General features: G+C 44.2%; 1 protein-coding gene across 1 annotated transcript in view; it reads left to right on the top strand.

The window, feature by feature from the left end:
• Positions 1–9,435: 9,435 nt before the first annotated feature.
• Positions 9,436–23,365, top strand: part of TMEM98 (transmembrane protein 98) — a 101,526-nt gene continuing 87,596 nt past the window's right edge. Inside the window, exon 1 of the mRNA XM_030221141.1 lies at positions 9,436–10,087. The gene's annotated coding sequence lies outside the window, so the exon portion shown is untranslated. The remainder of the gene's footprint in view (positions 10,088–23,365) is intronic.

The raw sequence follows: 23,365 nt of genomic DNA, 5'->3' as shown, positions 1-23,365 counted from the left end.
GTACGTGCAGGACGTCAGACTCACAGAAGCAGAAGCCTGCGCGGCCACATTGGTGATCTGCAAGGGCCGACTTCTACATGGAATGTTGCTAGTGGAATAGCAACATTCCATGTAGAATCTCAAATAGTAGCAACAGTGGAGGAGTGGCCTAGTGGTTAGGGTGGTGGACTTTGGTCCTGGGGAACTGACTTCGATTCCCACTTCAGGCACAGGCAGCTCCTTGTGACTCTGGGCAAGTCACTTAACCCTCCATTGCCTCATGTAAGCCGCATTGAGCCTGCCATGAGTGGGAAAGCGCAGGGTACAAATGTAACAAAAATAAAATAGATACTATTGGAGATTCTACATGGAATGTTGCTACTATTGGAGATTCTACATGGAATGTTGCTATTCCACTAGCAACATTCCATGTAGAAGGCTGCGCAGGCTTCTGTTTCTGTGAGTCTGATGTCAGACTCACAGAAGCAGAAGCCTGCGCGGCCACATTGGTGATCTGCAAGGGCCGACTTCTACATGGAACGTTGCTAGTGGAATAGCAACATTCCATGTAGAATCTCAAATAGTAGCAACAGTGGAGGAGTGGCCTAGTGGTTAGGGTGGTGGACTTTGGTCCTGGGGAACTGAGGAACTGAATTCGATTCCCACTTCAGGCACAGGCAGCTCCTTGTGACTCTGGGCAAGTCACTTAACCCTCCATTGCCCCATGTAAGCCGCATTGAGCCTGACATGAGTGGGAAAGCGCGGGGTACAAATGTAACAAAAAATAATATGTAAACCACCTTGATAGCAACTGCAGAAAGGCGATATGTCAACTCCCATCCCCCATATGTGTGTGTGTGTGTATATATATATATATATATATATATATATATAAAGCCTTAATCAACTAGGATGAATCTTTTGCTAAGAGCCCCCTCACTGTTCCCTCCCAACTGAGCAGAAATCCTCCACCTACAGTCCTGCCAGTGGGGGGGCACTGTTTCACTGTCACATTTCCAATAGTGAGGAACAGGCAAACTCTGCAGGACTGTAGGGAACCTGCTTGTCCCTAGAAATTGAGGAGCATACTAAGGCCACTCGGTTTATTTGTCATTGGCTTTGCTAAAATCTAAATGCACCACACCTAGCGATTTCCCTCAATCCAACCCTCTAAAAACTTTACTATTCTCTGTTTAAAAATTGTTTCCATTAATTTACTTATCACTGAAGTCAGACTTACTGGCTTGTGGAGAGGGATCATAATCACCTTTCTTCAGTCCTCCGGGTCCACGCCATACTCTAGAGAAGCATTGAAGCGGTCAGCCAGTGGAGCCACTAGAATTTTACTAAGTTTCTTCAGTACTCTCGAATGTATGTCATCCGTCCCCATCGCTTTGTGTATCTATAGTTTAGCCAGCTCCTCACGAACACAGTCCTCTGAAAATCGTACAAGGACAACCATCCCTCCATTCCTGTTTGTATTTGTCTTCTGCTGTTCTGCTCCCAGCCCTTCAGCTGTGAACACAGAAAAGAATATTTTGTTTAAGCAATTCCGCCTTATCTTTATCAGATTCTACAATATTCCTCCCCTTCATCTTTGAGTCTCACAATGCCACTTTTGCACTTCCTCCTGTCACTAACATATCTAAAAAAAATAATCTATTGGCTATTTTTTTCTTCTATTTGCATCTTTGCTTTCCCGACTACTCTACCAGCTTCTCCAGATATTGTCCCCTTTCTTCCTTTTGTAGTTTATAAAGGTTAATCTCTTTTTCCTCACCTTTTCAGCTACTACTTTTGAGAACCAAAGCGACCTTCTTTTCCTCTTAGTTTTATTTACTTTCCTTACAACAAGGTTTGTTGCCCTTACAATAGCTCCTTTCAGTTTTGCCCACTGCTTTCCTATTTCTTCCAGATGTTCTCATCCAGACAACAACTCCTTGAGATGTTATATTATATTATGATGGACTTAACTCTCACCAACTCTCTAATATAAGATTCAAGGCAAGTTACATTCAATTTAAAATAATAAACATCAGGGATGACACAATTTCAAGAAAGTAATATAATCAAAAACAAATATTAAAATCCCCAGGCCTAACAAACATACATTTTTAAGGTTTTGCGAAATAGAAGATAACTCTCCAGCAAGCATATTTCAGAAGGAAGATTGAAGAAAATCTAACAGTAAGTAATTACATCTTCTAGAGATTGTCCTAGATTTTAGCACAGTCACCAACTGAGATCCACCTTCAGGGCAAGTACCCTCCAAAAACTTAAATACTAAATAAAGTGCCTTAAAAATGACCCAAGTCCTTACAAGCAACCAATGCAATATTTCCAACAAAGGACTTATATGATCCAACCGACTTTTCCAAAAAATAAGCCTAGCGGTTGAATTCTGAATCTCTTAAATTCTAGAAAGTTGCTTGGACGACAGATAATGAGTTTCCATAATCTATAAGAATAGTCAGTTGTACAATGATCTTAAAGTGATCTTCTAAAAAGTAAGATCTTAGCAAGTGTAGCTGTTTTAAATTGAAATAGGCTTTTCTAATTAAACTATTAATCTGTGGCTCCATTGTTAAAGATGAATCCAATCACCCCCAACACTTTGGAGGTTCTCTCTACTTTGAATTGAGATCCATCGTCATCCAAGATTACTTGGGGAATTTTGCTAAATCCAATGAAAACATAAGAATAAGCACTGCCACGCTGGGAAAAGACCAAAGGTCCATCAAGCCCAGCACTCTGTCTCCGACAGCGGCCAATCCAGGCCCCAAGAACCTGGCAAAAACCCAAAATTTAATAACGATCAATGGACTTTTCCTTCAGGAATCTGTCCAGACCCCCTTTAAACTCAGCAAGGCCAGCTGCCGTCACTACCTTCTCCGGCAATGAGTTCTAGAGTCTAACTACGCGCTGAGTAAAGAAAAACTTTCTCTGATTAGTTTTAAACCTACCACATTCTAATTTCATCTTGTGTCTCCTGGTTCTATTATTGTTAGAAAGCGTAAACAAACGCTTCACATCTGTCCGCTCTACCCCACTCATTATTTTGTAGACCTCTATCATATCACCCCTCAGCCACCTTTTCTCCAGGCTAAAGAGTCCTAGCCTTCTTAACTTCTCCTCATAAGGTAGTCGTCCCATCCCTTTTATCATTTTTGTCGCCCTTCTCTGCACCTTCTCCAATTCCTTTATATCTTTTTTGAGATAAGGCGACCAGAACTAACTGGTAGAGCTTATAGACCAGGTGCGGTCACACCATGGAGCAATATAATGGCATTTATAACATCCTCATGCTTGTTTTCTATCCCTTTTCTTATAATACTCAACATTCTGTTCGCCTTCTTAGCCGCTGCAGCACATTGAGCTGAAGATTTCAACGTCCTATCCACGATGACTCCCAGATCCCTTTCTTGGTCCGTAACTCCTAAAGCGGAACCTTGCATGACATAGCTGTAATTCGGGTTCCTCCTTCCCACATGCATCACTTTGCACTTCTCAACGTTGAACTTCATCTGCCATTTGGACGCCCAATCCCCCAGTCTCACGAGGTCCTCTTGTAATCTTTCACACTCCTCCCGCGACGAGAAAACCCTGGATAACTTTGTGTCATCTGCGAATTTAATTACCTCACTAGTTACTCCCATCTCAAGGTCATTTATAAATATGTTAAAAAGCAGCGGCCCCAGCACAGACCCCTGAGGGACCCCACTAACTACCCTTCTCCATCGAGAATAATGACCATTCAACCCTGCAGAAAAACCCAATGCCTAATACTCAACTCTCAACATAACACGAACAAATTCACCACCATTAACACACCAAAACTGAATCTTCCAATTTTGGACACCCTAAAAATTCTTGGAGTCACCATTGACCGACACCTAACACTTGAGAGTCACGTGAGAAACACAACCAAGAAGATGTTCCACTCAATGTGGAAATTAAAAAGAGTAAGACCGTTCTTCCCAAGGACCGTCTTCCGTAACCTGGTACAATCGATAGTACTCAGTTATTTAGACTACTGCAACACACTGTATGCTGGCTGCAAAGAGCAAATAATCAAGAAACTCTAGACAACCCAGAACACGGCAGCTAGACTCATATTCGGTAAAACAAAATAATGAAAATGCTAAACCCCTACGAGAAAAGCTACACTGGCTCCCTCTTAAAGAACGCATCATGTTCAAAATATGTACCCTTGTTCACAAAATCATCACGGAGATGCCCCAGCCTACGTGTCAGACCTGATAGACTTACCACCCAGGAATGCTTAAAAATCATCCCACACATTCCTTAATCTTCATTTCCCCAACTGCAAAGGTCTAAAATACAAACTAACCCATGCGTCAACCTTTTCCTACTTGAGCACACAATTCTGGAACGCGCTGCCGCACAACTTAAAAGCAATCTATGAACTAACTAACTTCCACAAACTACTGAAGACCCATCTCTTCAACAAGGCATACCACAAAGACCAACAAACATGAACTCCTCCGCATATATCCAGAATTGCCTTATAAAATTTGCTTGTTACACTAATATCATGCTTTAGCACTATCATGTTATCCAAGATTCTTCTGTAATACTAAACGTTTATTCTTATATATCTCTACCATTCATGATGTATTGTAAGCCACGTTGAGCCTGCAAAGAGGTGGAAAAATGTGGGATACAAATGCAATAAATAAATAAATACTCTCTGCTTCCTATCTTTTAACCAGCTCTTAATCCATAATAATACACTGCCTCAGATCCCATGATTCTTCAGTTTCCTTTGGAGTCTTTCATGAGGCACTTTGTCAAACGGCTTCTGAAAATCTAGATATACAATATCCATCGGCTCCCCTTTGTCCACATGTTTGTTCACCCCCTCTAAAAAAAGCAGTAGATTTGTGAGGCAAGACTTCCCTTCACTAAATCCGTGCTGACTTTGTCTCAGTAGCCCATGCTTTTGTATGTGCTGTGTAATTTTATTCTTAATAATAGCCTCCACCATTTTTCCCGGCACTGACGTCAGACTCACCGGTCTATAATTTCCCGGATCTCCTCTGGAACCCTTTTTAAAAATCGGCGTTATATTGGCCACCCTCCAATCTTCCGGTACCACACCTGATTTGAGGGATAAATTGCATATTACTAATAGTAGCTCCACAAGTTCATTTTTCAGCTCTATTAATACTCTGGGATGAATACCATCCGGTCCCGGTGATTTACTACTTTTCAGTTTGCAGAACTGCCCCATTACATCCTTCAAGTTTACAGAGAAATCATTTAGTCTTTCTGACTCGTCCGCTTCAAATACCTTCTCCGGCACCAGTATCCCTCCCAAATCCTCCTCGATGAAGACCGAAGCAAAGAATTAATTTAATTTCTCTGCTACAGCTTTGTCTTCCCTGATTGCCCCTTTAACACCACAGTCGTCCAGCGGCCCTACCGATAAATTTTGCTATGTGTTTTCACTTCTAACGCTAACTTTTTTTTTTCAAAGTCCTTCTTAGCCCTCCTTATCTCCTTTTTGCATTTGGCTTGACATTCCTTATGTTTTATCTTATTGTCTTCAGTCGGTTCCCTTCTCCATTTTCTGAAGGATTGTTTTTTGGCTCTAATAGTTTCCTTTACCTTACTGTTTAGCCACGCCGGCTGACATTTGGTCTTTTTTCCTCTTTTTCTAATACGTGGAATATATTTGTCCTGTACTTCTAGGATGGTGTTTTTGAACAGCATCCACGCCTGACTCAAGTTTTTTTTACCCTTTCAGCTGCTCCTTTCAGTCTTTTTTTCCACCGTTCTTCTCATTTATTGTAGTCTCCTTTTCTAAAGTTAAACTAACTGTGGTGCTTAGTCCCTGCCGGTATCTATCTGTTTAGGTACGTTCAATCTAAACCCTGCCCCAGAGAACTACTTCAAGCAGCCCTGCCCCCAAGCCCAGGAATCTCAGGTTCAGAGCAAAGAAAAAAATAGAGCACAATAGGAGGTGTACAGTAAGAATAGATCAAACAAGAGCAATAGGCAATTACAGCAGTAAAAATATTCAAATAACAATACAAAGTATGGCATAGTTACTACTTACAATGTCAACACAGTACGTAATAGAACATTTTAATAGCGTAGGGTATAAGCAAAGATGGAAAGAAAGTAAGGTGACTGATTTAAAGAAAGTTGCACATGAGATCAGAGAGATGGTTAAGTATTATGTCAGCTAGGGTAAGAGTGGATAAACATGTCCTGCTGCAGTATGTGCAACCCGAGTCACTCCTTGTGTGTGTGAGTGAGACCAAGTATCTTGGTGTTATCAGCGTTTAAGTTTGAGTTTAACCTTAGAAGACCACTTCAGTCCTATTTTTACAACTGCTTATTTTATAAGAAATAGAGTTTAACAGTCTGACCAACAGGAAACAACAAGAAAATATTATCTGCATAGGACAACATGAGCTCACCAGATTTCAACAAAAGCTGACTGAGGGAACTCATGTACAAGCTGTAAAGGAATGGGGAGATAGGAGAGGCTTGGGGAACTACTACTATTAAACATTTTTATAGCGCTACTAGACTTGCGCACTGCTGTACAAATCAACATGAAAAAGACAGTCCCTGCTCAACAGAGCTTACAATCTAAATTGGACAGACGAACAGACAGCTAGGGGTGGGGAAATGGCAGTGGTAGGGGTGATAAGTGAGGGTGTTGAGTAAGAGAGTCATGGTTAGGAGTCGAAAGCAGTAGCAAAGAGGTGGGCTTTAAGCCTAGACTTGAAGACAGCCAGAACCGATATTCCGCCATATTCCGCCAGAACCGATATACTCATATCACCCCTCTCCTCAGGTCACTTCACTGGCTTCCGATCAGATACCGCATTCAATTCAAGCTTCTCCTTCTTACCTACAAATGCACTCAGTCTGCTGCCCCTCACTATCTTTCTACCCTCATCTCCCCTTACGTTCCCGCCCGTAACCTCCGTTCACAGGATAAATCCCTCCTCTCAGTACCCTTCTCCACCACCGCCAACTCCAGGCTCCGCTCATTCTGCCTCGCCTCACCCTATGCTTGGAACAACCTTCCTGAGCCCTTACGCCAAGCCCCCTCCCTGCCCGTCTTCAAGTCTTTGCTTAAAGCCCACCTCTTCAATGCTGCGTTCGGCACCTAACCCTTACTGTTCAGTGAATCCAGACTGCCCCAATTTGACTGCCCCTATCGGACCAACCGTTCACTTGTCTATTAGATTGTAAGCTCTTTGAGCAGGGACTGTCTCTCTTTGTTAAATTGTACAGCGCTGCGTAACCCTAGTAGCGCTCTAGAAATGTTAAGTAGTAGTAGTAGACTGAGCCACAAGGAGATTCTCATGAAGATGAAAATCTGCCATCCTTTAAAACTAGATAAGTCTATTTTTCAAAAAAGATTCAAACCAATTAAATACTAACACCCCCCCCCCCCTGTTTACAAAGCCATGATGACTCAAGTGCATGCAAATGCCATGGGGCATGATCTGGACATGTTTTGCTCATAACAAGCACATGGCAAGTTAATAGATGTTTATTCCTGTATCCTAAAAGATGGAAGTTACACCTGCTACCAAGTATATTTAGGTTTTGGCAGACTGCTCCTACTGAGCAGCACTCCACTGGAGGGATAAAGGGAGGTTTTCCCTTTACTCATCCAGTGGTTTTTGTCTTTCCAAAAGCCAGACTGGCAAGGGTTGATAAACTGTGTATGTGCCAGCACAAACATATTTGTATGCCGGTTTCAACACATGGAAATTGTTTACATTTCTAAAATGGATGTTTATGCTGTTTATAGTCTGCCTAGAGATCCCCGCCAAAATCCAAGCATATTCTATAACAATGCACATAACGTAATTGCCTTAAGAAGCTAATCAGCGTTGATAACAGCTCTTAAGCAATAATGAGCACTAATTAAAACAACTGAAAGTCCACTTGTTTTAGATCATTCTTCCCCAGTGATGTTGCAGATTGACAGCAGCAGGTCCGCAATTTCAAGCATGAATTATTTTAGAGCACAGGGGTGAATACCGTCAAGTCCCAGTGATTTTCCAAGACTGAACAATTTTAAAATGTTTGTAAATCATTGCAAAATGTGCAGGTAGTTTCTCCCGAAGACTTTAAAGAGAAACTGAGTGGAGTAGTGGCCTAGTGGTTAGGGTAGTGGACTTTGGTCCTGGGGAACTGAGGAACTGAGTTCGATTCCCACTTCAGGCACAGGCAGCTCCTTGTGACTCTGGGCAAGTCACTTAACCCTCCATTGCCCCATGTAAGCCACATTGAGCCTGCCATGAGTGGGAAAGCGCGGGGTACAAATGTAACAAAAAAAAAATTACATGTGCATTTTCAATGCGAAGAAATGCAAAGTGATGCTCTTAGGGAGTAGAAATCCACGGGAGACGTATGTGTTAGGCGGGGAGAGTCTGATAGGTACGGATGGGGAGAGGGATCTTGGGGTGATAGTATCTGAGGATTTGAAGGCGACAAAACAGTGTGACAAGGCGGTGACCGTAGCTAGAAGGTTGTTAGGTTGTATAGAGAGAGGTGTGACCAGCAGAAGAAAGGAGGTGTTGATGCCCCTGTATAAGTCGTTGGTGAGGCCCCACCTGGAGTATTGTGTTCAGTTTTGGAGGCCGTATCTTGTTAAGGATGTAAAAAGAATTGATGCGGTGCAAAGAAAAGCTACGAGAATGGTATGGGATTTGCATTACAAGACGTATGAGGAGAGACTTGCGGACCTGAACATGTATACTGTGGAGGAAAGGAGAAACAGGGGTGATATGATACAGACGTTCAAATATTTGAAAGGTATTAATCTGCAAATGAACCTTTTCCGTAGATGCGAAGGCAGTAGAACGAGAGGACATGAAACGAGATTGAAGGGGGGCAGGCTCAAGAAAAAAGTTAGGAAGTATTTTTTCACGGAGAGAGTAGTGGATGCTTGGAATGCCGTCCCGCGGGAGGTGGTGGAAACGAAAACGGTAACGGAATTCAAACATGCGTGGGATAAACATAAAGGAATCCTGTTCAGAAGGAATGGATCCTGAGGAGCTTAGCCGAGATTGGGTGGCAGAGCCGGTGGCGGGAGGTGGAGATGGTGCTGGGCAGACTTATACGGTCTGTGCCAGAGCCGGTGGTGGGAGGCGGGACTGGTGGTTGGGAGGCGGGGATAATGCTGGGCAGACTTATACGGTCTGTGCCAGAACCGGTGGTAGGAGGCGGGGCTGGTGGATGGGAGGCGGGGATAGTGCTGGGCAGACTTATACAGTCTGTGCCCTGAAGAGCACAGGTACAAATCAAAGTAGGGTATACAGAAAAAGTAGCACATGTGAGTTTATCTTGTTGGGCAGACTGGATGGACCGTGCAGGTCTTTTTCTGCCGTCATCTACTATGTTACTATGTGCATTTTCCCTTTGAAAACTGCCTGTGGGAAACATCTCTCCCGACATTTGCATCCACATTTTCTCTGGTAATTTGTTTCTTTCCTGAAAATGCAGAACTATTCATATTGTCACAGTCCCCACCCTATTCTCATACCTGGAAACCTGTGCAAAATGTAGGTAAAAGTATGTGGAGAGGGTGAGCAATTTTCAAACAGCTCTTTTATTTAGGTAAATAGCTGCTGAAAAATAATGAAGGTTTTCAATTCTGGTGACATTCTGAATTCTCTGTGTCCAGATTAGGTTTTTGCTTTTTTCTTCTGTTTATCACTAGAATGGATGAAGATGTTCCTTCTCATTTTTTTATAGCACTTACGGTACTTTATTTTCTTGGTCAGCTTTTGGAATGTGAATCTCTGATATCTATGCATTTTGCACGTAAACTTTCCAATAATAGCTCTTAAAAACTGGCTACATCTGCTAACAGGCTTGTAAAACTGGCTGTTTCACTAGTAAAAAGCCAGCACCTCCTTTCCTGGGGTCACTGGAGAGAGGAGTGGTGGAAAGGGAGGGGGGCAACATTCCTGCATCCTTCTCTCTCACTATCTCTCTCCTTTATCCCAGCATGCGCTGGGGCTCTAATGTTTGGAGTGCCAACTCTGGAGCTTGGGAGCTGAGCAATTCCTCCCAGGCTGGGATGCCCCTGGGGGAAACCACAGAGGTAAGAACCAAATTCTGCTCCTAAAACAACAACCAAGGCAAAAAGTGGAGTATGGAATCCCCCCCCCCCCCCAGTCTAATTCACATCTGTCTCAGAAGCTGACTAATTGCAGAGGGAATGATATAGCTTTTCTTAGTGGGTAGGAGGCGAGGAGAAAGGGGGGATACTTTCTTTGTGCTCTCTACTCTTTTCTTTGCTGTTTTAGGACTCGACTTTTAAATTCTGGAATGAGGGTCACGTTTTGAAATTCTTTTCGATGTGCATAAGGGCCAACATCAAAATTCTGGGACCAGTACAAGTACCTTGATTAATAGAGGCTGAGAAAGTTGTGTTGTACTGATTAACAAAGCTCTCTCAGCCTTGGACAGGGGGGTGCAGTGGGTGAGAAAGCAAACTCAGCAGAGCTCTCCCATTAATCCTGTTATCAATGTACAGCATTCCAGGGCACTGGTCTCCAGCAAATCGTTCTCTTTTCTGTTGTAATTGTGGTGTAAGCTCAAGCAACTTTAAAAGGCTCAAGTTAAATACCATGCGCTTTATGTAAATACATGGAGACTTTTTTTTTGGCAAGTTCTCAGACATTTTGTTAGACTCAGGACAGCGAACTTGAGGATTCTAGATCACACCGTACAAGTGATTCTGAATACTGAGCTCATTTTACACAGCTATTATCGGAGCTATTTATCTATGTAAAGCATTTCGAGAATAAGTCCACAACTTGGTATAATTAGAGATCAGGTTAGAAGCAATAAAGTGCAAGAGGAAACCCCAGATATTCAATTTTACAATGGTCATATTGAAACATGCACAATTTGCTGGCTAGGGAGAGCCTGGGCCAAATGGTAAAGGATCTTGTGTAGTTAACAAGACGTGTGTAACTTAGGGAGGGAGGGAGTTATCAATGGGGGCTATACTTAAGATGGCTGATTTTACCAAGGGTCGGGTTATTTTAGCACAGGATCTCATTGCATAAAATGCAGCCCCGTGTTAAACTAGCATGACTTGAAGGTTTAGAGGTTGTGGCAGCTATTTTGTTGCAGCCTTGTGGGCATCTCTCCTGCACATTTACCACTGGACCACCTGGGATTCTTCAGTATAGGCCTGAGGGGTGAGGGTAGGCCTACCTTACTGTATCATTGAGGGTGGGTGGAAGGGGGGGTTCATGCCAGGTGGATTCTTTCCATTCCAGGGGTGGGTAGGAGGAAGATTAGGATGGGGGGGGGGGGGGGGGGGGGAATCTGGTGCTGCTACCCGGAAGGTGACCAGACACCCAGGGCCGGTCTTAGGCAGGGGTGATTTGGGGGGGGGGGGGTCCTACAGAATCTCACACTCCTAGGGGCCCCGCATCTCTGACACGTCTGTCCTCCTGTCTCGGAATACCTCCCTGCTCTGTATCACATTTCAGTAGAGAGCATCAGACTGCAGCAGTGATGTTCATATCCTGTCAGCTACCAAGCCCAGAGCTTTCTCGCTGTGTCCCTCCCCCTTTTGATGTCACTTCCTGCTTCCATAAGGGCAGGATGCAGCAGCGAGGAGGCTCTGGGCTCAGCAGCTGATGGGATATGAAAATCACTGCCGCTGTCTACTGAAACGTGGTGGATGCATATCAAGGTATGGGGTGAGGTGGGGTTCTGGAGCTCTAAACCTCCTTTTAAACTGATAAATTATGGTGGCGGGCGGGAGGGCCCACTGAACTGGTCTACACAGGGCGCTGCAATTGCTAAAACTGACCCTGTGAACACTGTCCGATATTCAGTATTTGCTCTTAGACACCTTTACTGCATAAAGTTAAGACAGCCTTTCTTCTGTCCTATCCTTATGCGAGTTCCTAGCTGGTTAGTTGACTGAATATCACCACAAACCCCATTTTGCCCGGAACTGACGTCAGACTCACCGGCTGGTTGGGGACCCCTGCCAACAAAGGTACCTGGCGATAGGGGAGGGTCAGCGGCAGCGGAGGTCGGCAGCTGGGGGGGGGGGGGGGGGGTCAAATGTATTTGTTTGTTACATTTGTATCCCACATTTTCCCACCTATTTGTGAGCTCAATGTGGCTTAGATAGTACCGGAGAGGCCTTTGCAGGCTCCGGTGTGAACAAATACAGGGTGAAGTTGTGGTAAGATCAAGTTCATGTGGCACAGCCACATTAGGGAATCGGAGAACGGAAGAGTTGTGTTATGTCCATTACTTGCTTTAGTTTGGTTGTGTTGCAGAGATTAGGCCTTTAAGTTGGATGGGTAGGGTATGCCTTTTTAAACAGGTTGGTTTTTAGTGATTTACAGAATGTTAGGTGGTCGTACATCGTTTTCAAGGCTTTTGGTAATGTGTTCCACAGTTGTGTGCTTATGTAGGAAAAACTAGATGTGTAAGTTGTTTTGCAGCTTGGGTAGTGCAGATTTAGATAAGATCATGTTGATTCGGATGTCTTTCTAATTGGTAAGTCAATCAAGTCTGTCATGTAACTCATGTCATGAATATTGACCTGTATATTGCTTACCAATTAAATTTGGTTTCTTTGCCTTAAAGCCTCTCCTGTACTTACTGTTTGGGCTCTGTGATCTGTAATTTCAAAACTTGCAAGGTATCTGACAGCAGTAGATAAAGAAGGGCTGCAGAGTGTAAAGAGTGGAGGAGCCTAACGTACAGCACCAGGCTGACAACCAGAAAAACGAAGATTCAAATCCCACCACTGCTCCTTTTGATTTTGAGCAAGTCACTTAGGGGATCTTTTACTAAGCCACGGTAGCATTATCAGGGGCGGACTGAGAGTGGTCTGGACCCCCCGCCCGGTTGCTGCCTGACACTCCCTTACTGCCGCGCTGCTGCCCCCTACTGCCACAGCTGACACCCCTGCTGCCCCAGTCCTACCTGAAGGGCCCTGGTGGTCCAGTGGTCTCTGCGGGAGGGGGGGCATTACAAAATTTAGGCACCTAAATCTATGGATATTTGTAGATTTAGGCGCTGAAATATGAACTAAGAGTATTCTATAATTAGTGCCTAAATCTAGGCACCGATTACAGAATACGATTAGTTGGCACTGATTTCAGCGCCAATTTTTTAGGTACCATATTTACCAGCTGCCCCTAACCTCGCCAGTTAGGGGTTGGCCATTAACAGGCAATATTCAGTTAAGTGCAGCTGAACTTTGACACTTAGCCCCAGTCAAGCAATTTAAAAAGCCAGGAGGGAGTTTTATTTTTTTAGTCTGTTGTGTGGTTTGTTTATTATTTGCTATTGTGTGATGCCTTTTATTGATTATGTATGTAGGTTATAACCTGCATAGATTTGTAGATAAAAACAGACTATACATTTTAGTAATAAATAAATGGTTATTGACTCAGCTCTAACACTTGAACCTCCGGTAGTGACTGCAACTAAGAAAGCTTTTGTCAGACTATGGCTGGTGAGGCAGATTCAACTGTATCTGTGCCGCTTCCTCCCCAAACAATGGCCTTATTTCATCTAAACTATTGGAAGATACCTACATCTAGGTTTTCCCAAGAAAATTATTGGGAAGGCTACAATTGGGGCAGAATGCTTCAGCTTGAATGGTCACACATAGCTCTAGATGGCACAAGGAGTGGAGGAATAGCCTAGTGGTTAGTGCAGTGGACTTTGATCCTGGGGACCTGGGTTCGATTCCCACTGCAGCTCCTTGTGACTCTGGGCAAGTCACTTAACCCTCCATTGCCCCTGGTACAAAATAAGTACCTGAATATATGTAAACCGCTTTGAATGTAGTTGCAAAAACCCTCAGAAAGGCAGTATATCAAGTCCCGTTTCCCTTTCTCTATTTATTTATTTATTATTTATTTGTGGCATTTATACCCCGCTCTTTCCTGCTCAATAACAGGTTCAATGCGGCTTACATAGTATGGTACAAAGTATCACAGAGATAATACAGGGATGGAAACAATGTATCAAAGAGATGACATAGAGGCTCATTTTCAAAGCACTTAAACTTACAAAGTTACATAGAAATCTATGGAGCTTTGTAAGTCCAAGTGCTTTGAAAATATGCCTCATAATTACTTAGATTAGGTTCAGTATGGTACGATGTGTCACAGAAATGATACAAAGTATAGAACAAAGTGTCGCAGGGACGGCATAATTTCATAGAGTGGGATAATTACATTGAGTGGGACAGTGGTAAGAGATGTGTTGAAGGGATTGTAGTGTGGGTGATATAGTGGAGTGGAGTTGTGTTTGAGAGTTAGGACGGGTTGTAGGCTTGTTTGAAGAGGTAAGTCTTCAGCATTTTTCGGAAGGGTAGATGCTCAGTGGTTTTTTTGGATGTGTCGAGGTATGGCATTCCAGAGTTGGCTGCCAATTACAGAGAAGTTGGATGCCTAGTAGGTTTTGTACTTAAAGCCTTTGCAGTTAGGGAGATGAAGATTGAGATATGTTCTAGAAGTACTGGTCCAGTTTCTGGCTGGAAGATCAATCAGGTTGGACATGTAGCTTGGGGATTCGCCATTGAGGGTCTTGTGGATGCTTGGAATGCTCTCCCATGGAAGGTGGTGGAAACGAAAACAGTAACGGAATTCAAACATGCGTGGGATAAACATAAAGGAATCCTGTTCAGAAGGAATGGATCCTAAGGAGCTTAGCTGAGATTGGGTGGCAGAGCCAGTGGCGGGAGGCGGGGATGGTGCTGGGCAGACTTATACGGTCTGTGCCAGAGCCGGTGGTGGGAGGCAGGACTGGTGGTTGGGAGGCGGGGATAGTGCTGGGCAGACTTATACGGTCTGTGCCAGAACCGGTGGTGGGAGGCGGGGATAGTGCTGGGCAGACTTATACGGTCTGTGCCCTGAAAAGGACAGGTACAAATCAAGGTAAGGTATACACAAAAAGTAGCACATGTGAGTTTATCTTGTTGGGCAGACTGGATGGACCGTGCAGGTCTTTTTCTGCCGTCATCTACTATGTTACTATGTTACTGGTCCAGTTTCTGGCTGGAAGATCAATCAGGTTGGACATGTAGCTTGGAGATTCACCATTGAGGATCTTGTGGATCATTGTGTGGGCTTTGAAGTGTATTCGTTCCTTGATTGGGAGCCATTGAAGTTTTTCACGAAGTGGTGTTGCGCTTTCGAATCTTGATTTGCCAAACATGAGTCTAGCTGCTGTGGTTTGGGCTGTTTGGAGTTTTTTCATGATTTAGGCTTGGCATCCGATGAAGATGCTGTTGCAGTAGTCGGCATGGGTGAGCACTGTGGATTGTACTAGATTGCAGAAAATGTTCTGTGGAAGGTATGGCTTCAATCTTTTCAGTATCCACATCATGTATGAACATAAGTACATAAGTACATAAGTAATGCCACACTGGGAAAAGACCAAGGGTCCATCAAGCCCAGCATCCTGTCCACAACAGCAGCCAATCCAGGCCAAGGGCACCTGGCAAGCTTCCCAAACGTACAAACATTGCAACCTTGGGCTCCTTGTGTAATTGCCTTTTATAAGGACACATCTTTCAGATTCATTTTCTGCTCCTAAATCTTCCTGGTTGCCACGTGTGCTTTTGGAATAGTAATTAAATTTTTGGTATCTAAGCAAAGTTTGAGAAGATATTCCCTGGGCACCATTGATTAAGGCAGTATGGTAGAAAATCATTTTTTTTAATGTTTTGTATTCTGCATGGATATGTGATTTCCTAGTTGTGGGGCCAATCTCTGGGGTGCATCTGAGATAAGAAATTAGCTGCAAATGTTGTATAGCATCTACTTGTGTCATATGAACCGCCACTGAAATGAATTACTTTGCAAAGTTAAGCCCTCGCTACGTGGCTTTTCATCATGGCTTTTGCATGAGTTTCTAAAGTTAGGTGTTTGTCTAATGTTACTCCTAGGATTTTTAGATTATCAGATATTGGGATTGTAACGTCGGGGGTGTTCAGGGTGGTTGGGAGCTGAGTAGTGTGTTGTGATGAAAGGATGAGGCACTGAGTTTTTTCTTTATTCAGTTTCATCTTGAAAGCGTTGGCCCAGGATGCTAGAGTATTCATGGCAGTGAATGTTTTCTCCGAGATTTCTGTAAGAGTGGATTTGAAAGGGATGAATATTGTGACGTCATCAGCATAGATGAAGGGATTTAGGCCTGATTTGGATAAGGATTTGGCGAGAGGGATCATCATGAGGTTGAAGAGGATCGGGGATAGGGGTGATCCTTGGGGGACTCCGCATTTTGAGGACCATGTGGGTGATATTGATGAGGTTGATTTGACCTGATAGGATCTGGTGGTGATGAAGCTTTTTATCCATTTAATGATGTTTCCGCCAATCCCTAGTTTGCCCAGTAATTTTGTCAGGATGTCATGGTCTACCATGTCAAATGCACTAGACAGGTCGAACTGCAGAAGTATTTTGTTGCCGATTGAGATTTCATGTTTGAACTTGGATACCAGGGTGAGTAGCACTGTTTCTGTGCTGTGCGCAGGTCGAAAACCTGATTGTGATTCATGTAGTATAGAGAAATTTTGTATGAATTCGTTGAGTTTGAAGGTCACTCTGTTTTCCATCAGTTTGGTTAGGAGAGGGATGGAAGCCACAGGTCCGTAGCTGGTGATGTCATTCGCTGTTTTTTGGGGGGTTTTAGGAATTGGTGTGAGTAGAATATTGCTGTGTTCAGATGGGAAGGAACCTTGTTGAAGTAGGAAGTTTAGGTGGGTGATGAGTTCTGTTATGAATCGTTCTGGGGCATTCTTCATCAGATAATTGGGACATGGATCCAGGTGGCAGTGGGACTTGGAGAGTTTGGATAGTGCTGAAGAGATTTCTTTGGTGCTAAGGGGAGCGAAATGTGTCCAGTATCGGTCTGCTGGGATATCATCAGAGTCAGGGTCCAGTTCGTCCAGGAAAGTGTCGATGTTGGTGTCATCATATGGAATTGTTTTGCATAGATTAGTGATTTTTTCGTTGAAGTATTTGGCCATCTGGTCGGCAGATGGATAGTTTGAGGGTGAAGTCGTTACTGGGTTCATGTTGAGAAGATTTTTTATGATTGTATATTGTATTTTTTATGTCTGTTCTGGTGGTTATGATTTGTTTTGTGTAATATGCTCTTTTGGCTCATTTGCTGTCATTCTTGTATTTCTTTTGTGATAATTTCCATGCATTAAGGGTGATGTCATCTTTTGATTTCCTCCATGCCTTTTCTAATTTCCTGGTTTCTTTCTTTAGTTTCTTTAGTTCCTCGTTGAACCACGGTGAGGGGTTTTTCTTTGAGTTTAGGGTTTTGGAGTGTAAAGGAGCAATTTCGTCTAGAATAAGATTGCATCTGTGGTCCCAATCTGTAAGGAAGTGGTTTGAGTTTGGGTCTGTCGACCAATTGTTATCGTAGATAAGTTGCCAGAAGGTATCCTTATCAACCCTTCCTCTGGTTTTAATTGTTGTGGGTTCTGGTGCTTTGGGTTGATCTTTTTTTTCGCCAGTGCATAGATAGGGTTGCTTTGTGGTGGTCAGACCAGGGAGAGGAGGCCCAGTGGATGTCAGATAATATGAAGTTGTGGTCTGTAGAGTGTTTATGTGTGATGATATCGAGTGAATGGCCTTTGTTGTGTGTTGGGACTATTGGAGGAAGGTTGAAATCACATAGTTGGAGGAAGTCTATACAGTCCCGAGTGTGGGCAGAGGTGAGGTCTTCTAAGTGGAGGTTTAGGTCTCCTAGTAGTAATATATTGGAGATTCTCCATGGAATGTTGCTACTATTGGAGATTCTGTTGCTACTATTTGAGATTCTACATGGAATGTTGCTATTCCACTAGTAACATTCCATGTAGAAGTTTGCCTTTGCAGATCAGCAATGCAGCCGTGCAGGCTTCTGTTTCTGTGAGTCTGACATCCTGCACATACTCAGACTCGCAGAAACAGAAGCCTGCGTGGCCGCATTGCTGCAGTGGCGTACCAAGGGGGGGGCGGTGGGGGCGGTCCTCCCTGGGTGCACTCCGCTGGGGGGTGCTGCGTGCCGGTCAGCTTGTTCCGGGGCAGAGGGAGCATGGAAATGAACGAAGCTGACTGGCGCGCGGCACCCCCCCCAGCGGCTTGCACCCAGGGGGGGTTCTTTTGCCGGGGTGGGGGGTGTCCTTTCACCGGGGGGTGGTCGCGCTGCACCAGGGGGGCGGGGCGCATCGGCGATGCGCCCCGGGTGTCAGCCCCCCTAGGAACGCCACTGCATTGCTGATCTGCAAGGGCAGGCTTCTGCATGGAATGTTGCTAGTGGAGGAGTAGCCTAGTGGTTAGTGCAGTGGACTCTGATTCTGGGGAACTGGGTTCAATTCCCACTGCAGCTCCTTGTGACTCTGGGAAAGTCACTTAACCCTCCATTGCCCCTGGTACAAAATAAGTACCTGAATATATGTAAACCACTTTGAATGTAGTTGCAAAAACCCTCAGAAAGGCAGTGTATCAAGTCCCATTTCCCTTTCCCTATGCTGAAGTCATCACATTGGCAGTGGCGTCACGAGGGCAGCTGACACCCGGGGCGGGTCGCCGCTGCGCACCCCCCCCCCCGGGTGCAGCGCGCCGCACCCTCCCCCCTCCGGAGCGCAACCCCTCCCCCTGAAAACATACCTGGAAGGCGGTGAGGGGCGGGTGGGAGAGCCAATCCGCTGAGTGCACGCCGCTGGGGGGTGTCGGCGCCTTGCTGGTTCCCTGCTCTCTCTGACCCAGAACAGGAAGTAACCTGTTCCGGGGCAGAGAGAGCAAGGAACCAGCGAGGCGCCGGCGTGCACCCGGGACGGACCGCCCCACCGCCCCCCCTTCCTACGCCACTGCACATTGGTAACCTGTTGGGCAGTGGCCAATCTTTATGTTTAAATCTTTTTTAATAAAGATTGAAAAGTTACAGCAAGAAATCAAAAATTTCCATATCAGACATAAAGTAATTGCAAAATGCACCCCAAATGTATGTTTCCAATTACTTTGTCCCCCCAAAAAATCTTAACTCTGATGAAACACTTGGGGTGCTTGGACTCATAGCACCCCACACTCTACCCCAAGTTTCCCCTAATTCCACCCCCCAACCTCTATAAAATTTTCAGGCTATTCATATCCAGTGGTCTTGGTCATTTACACACTCTCAAATAAATGTTCAAAATTAAACTTTGAATTATTGTATATAGGGGTCCCAAATCTTGAAAACTGCTTCTTATGCTTAAGGGAGTCTCGGGCAACCTGTGCCTTCAGTGTTAAGAGTGTGTGAAATTGATTCCTCCAGTGGGACATGTTTATCCACTTCTACCCTAGATAATATAATATTTAACCATCTCTCTCACCTCTTGTGCACCTTTCTTTAAATTAGTCACCTTACTTTCTAACATTTCTTACGTTCTTACCTATCTATATGTTCCATCTTTGCTTATACCCTTTCCAACTCATTTTTGAAAGTGATTGCCGGGCATCTTCTGACATAAATCTGGAGATGGCTGGCGATCTCTCAAAAGTGGCCAAATTGGTATAATCGAAATCCACTTTTTTGACACCATCGCTGCTTTCCCATCACAGAGCCGGCGAAAGTTCAAGGGGGCGTGTCAGCGGCATAGCAAAGTGGGACATGGGTGAGCATGGGCGTGGCAAACAGATGGCCGGCTTCAGTGCATAATGGAAAAAACAAAAGCGGTGTTAATGACTATTTTGCCGGTTTTACTCGGTCCTTTTATTTTCACAACCAAGCCTCAAAAAGGTGCCCCAGCTCACCAGATGACCACCGGAGGGAATGGGGGATGACCTCCCCGTACTCCCCCAGTGGTCACCAACCCCCTCCCACACTAAAAAAAATAAAAATGAAAACCTTTTTTGCCAGTCTGTATGCCAGCCTCAAATGTCATACCCAGCTCCCTGACAAAAGTATGCAGGTCCCTGGAACAGTTTTTGCTGGTTGCAGTGGACTTCAGGCAGGTGGACCCAGGTCCATCCCCCCCTTACCTGTTATAGTTGTGGTGGTAAGTTTTGAGCCCTCCAACCCCTCCCAAAATCCACTCTACCCACATGTAGGTGCCCCCCTTCACCCATAAGGGCTATGGTAATGGTGTAGAGTTGTGGGGAGTGGGTTTTGGGGGGGGATTTGGGGGGCTCAGCACCCAAGAGAAGGGAGCTATGGACTTCAGAGGTAGTTAACTTTTTCTTTAATTGTTACAAGTGCCCCCTAGGGTGCCCAGTTGGTGTCCTGGCATATGAGGGGGACCAGTGCACTACAAATCCTGGCCCCTCCTGTGACCCAATGCCTTGGATTTGTTGTTTTTTGAGTTGGGCACCTTCGGTTTCCATTATCGCTGTAAAACGAAACCGCCCAGCTCAAATCCACACAAATCCAATGCATTTGGCTGGCACAAACCGTATTATCTGAAAAAAGATGGACGCCCATTTTTTTTCCAAAATACGGTTTGTCCCGCCCCTTCACATACTCGTTCTTGGACATAGACGCCCATGGAGATGGGCATTCGTGTTCGATTATGCCCCTCCACGTGTTCCATAACTTTATTCTTTATAATAGTTTCCAGTATTTTACCCAGTACTGACGTCAGGCTTATCAGTCTGTAATTTCCTGGATGACCCTTGGAACCCTTTTTAAAAATCGGCGTTACATTGGCCACCCTCCAATCTTAAGGTACTATGGATGATTTTATTGACAGGTTACAGATTACTAACAGCAGATTATCAATTTCAGGTTTAAGTTCTTTCAGTACTCTTGGATGTATGCCATCTGGTCCAGTTGATTTCCTACTCTTTAATTTGTTGATTTGACTCAGTATGTCTTCCAGGTTCACTGAGATTTCTTTCAGTTCCTCCGCATCATCACACTTGAAAACCATTTCTAGTACAGGTAGATCTCAAATCTTCTTCAGTGAAGACCAAAGCAAAGAATTCATTCAGTCTCTCTGCTATGGCCTTGTCCTCCCTGAGTGCCCCTTTTGCTCCTTTACGATCTATCGGTCCCATGGAGTCCCTCACAGGCTTTCTGCTTCTGATGTACCTGAAAAAGTTGTTACTGTTAGTTTTTGCCTCTGAGGCTAATTTCTCTTCATATTTTCTTTTAGCCTTCTTTATCAGTGCTTTGCATCTAACTTGCCAGTGTTTATGTTGCTTCTTATTTTCTTCATTTGGTTCCGTTTTCCATTCTTTGAAGGATGTTCTTTTGGCTCTACTAGCCTCTTTCACTTCACTTTTTAACCATGCTTGTTGTCATTTTCTCTTCTTTCCACCTCTGTAAATACGTGGAATGCATCAGGTCTGGGCTTCCAAGATGGTATGTTTAACAATGGCCATGCATAGGAGCCAGCTCTGTGGGTGCTTGAGTACCCCAATACAGAACAAACACATTGATTGGGTCCAATGAGAGGTCATTTCTGTTGGATTTAGCCCCCCAATAATTTTGAAAAGTTGGTTCCTAGGCATCCATGCCTGATTTAATGGCCTAACCTTTGCAGATTTCCCTAAGAAAATCCAAAGAGAGCCATCAAAACTACTTGACCCAATATCCATTCCATATATCTAATAATGGCATCCCAATAAAGGGCTTTCTGGGGACGGGGATAGTGGCAGTGAGTGATCTTTAAAGTCTTGTGTTTGATCTTCTAGATTTTCCATACAACAGAACCAATTGATTAAAGAGGGAAAATTAGACCTATGTAGGCCTTGGAGATTAAATCATGGGCAGGGTTTTTGTGTTCCTTCAATGACAGTCATGTGGTGGAAGTAAACCTGGAATGAATCATTTACTTGAGCTATGCCCTCATTGCATACATAGAGATCAGAATTGCTTCAGATTATTATTATTATTATTAGCATTTGTATAGCGCTACCAGATGCACGCAGCGCTGAACACCTGATACAAAGAGACAGTCCCTGCTCAAAAGAGCTTACAATCTAAGTAATACAGACCGAGGAAGATTTGGGTGGGATACCGGTGTCGGAAAAAATGGTATTTCAAGCAGACGAGTCGGAGAAACTTACTGACTTCACGGTAAACCTGGAGGACGTAATGGGGCAGTTCAGTAAACTGAAGAGTAGCAAATCTCCTGGACTGGATGGTATTCATCCTAGAGTACAGATAGAACTGAAAAATGAGCTTGCGGAGCTATTGCTAGTGATATGCAACTTATCCTTAAAATCGAGCGTGGTACCGGAAGATTGGAGGGTGGCCAATGTAACGCCCATTTTTAAAAAAGGCTCCAGGGAAGATCCGGGAAATTATAGACCGGTGAATCTGACGTCGGTGCTGGGGAAAATGGTAGAGGCTATTATTAAAAACAAAATTACAGAGCACGTCCGAGGACAAGAATTACTGAGACCAAGTCAGCACGGCTTTTGTGTGGGGAAATCTTGCCTGACCAATTTACTTCAATTCTTTGAAGGAGTAAACAAACATGTGGACAAAGGGGAACCGGTTGATATTGTGTATCTGGATTTTCAAAAGGCGTTTGACAAGGTACCTCATGAAAGGCTACAGAGGAAATTGGAGGGTCATGGGATAGGAGGAAATGTCCTATTGTGGATTAAAAACTGGTTGAAGGATAGGAAACAGAGAGTGGGGTTAAATGGGCAGTATTCACAATGGAGAAGGGTAGTTAGTGGGGTTCCTCAGGGGTCTATGCTAGGACCGCTGCTTTTTAATATATTTATAAATGATTTAGAGATGGGAGTAACTAGCGAGGTAACTAAATTTGCTGATGACACAAAGTTATTCAAAGTTGTTAAATCGCGACAGGATTGTGAAAAGTTATAAGAGGACCTTACGAGACTGGGCGGCTAAATGGCAGATGACGTTTAATGTGAGCAAGTGCAAGGTGATGCATGTGGGAAAAAAGAACCCGAATTATAGCTATGTCATGCAAGGTTCCATGTTAGGAGTTACGGACCAAGAAAGGAATCTGGGTGTCGTCGTCGATAATACACTGAAACCTTCTGCTCAGTGTGCTGCTGCGGCTAGGAAAGCGAATAGAATGTTGGGTATTATTAGGAAAGGTATGGAAAACAGGTGTGAGGATGTTATAATGCCGTTGTATCGCTCCATGGTGCGACCACACCTTGAGTATTGTGTTCAATTCTGGTCGCTGCATCTCAAGAAAGATATAGTAGAATTGGAAAAGGTGCAGCGAAGGGCGACTAAAATAATAGCAGGGATGGAACGACTTCCCTATGAAGAAAGATTAAGGAGGTTAGGGCTATTCAGCTTGGAGAAGAGACGGCTGAGGGGAGACATGATAGAGGTATATAAAATAATGAGTGGAGTGGAACAGGTGGATGTGAAGCGTCTGTTCACGCTTTCCAAAAATACTAGGACT

Source organism: Microcaecilia unicolor, chromosome 12 (assembly GCF_901765095.1).
Source record: "Microcaecilia unicolor chromosome 12, aMicUni1.1, whole genome shotgun sequence".
Taxonomy (NCBI): Eukaryota; Metazoa; Chordata; class Amphibia; order Gymnophiona; family Siphonopidae; genus Microcaecilia; species Microcaecilia unicolor.
The sequence above is the reverse complement of the archived record's forward strand: the minus strand, read 5'-3'. Positions and strand labels throughout refer to the sequence as shown.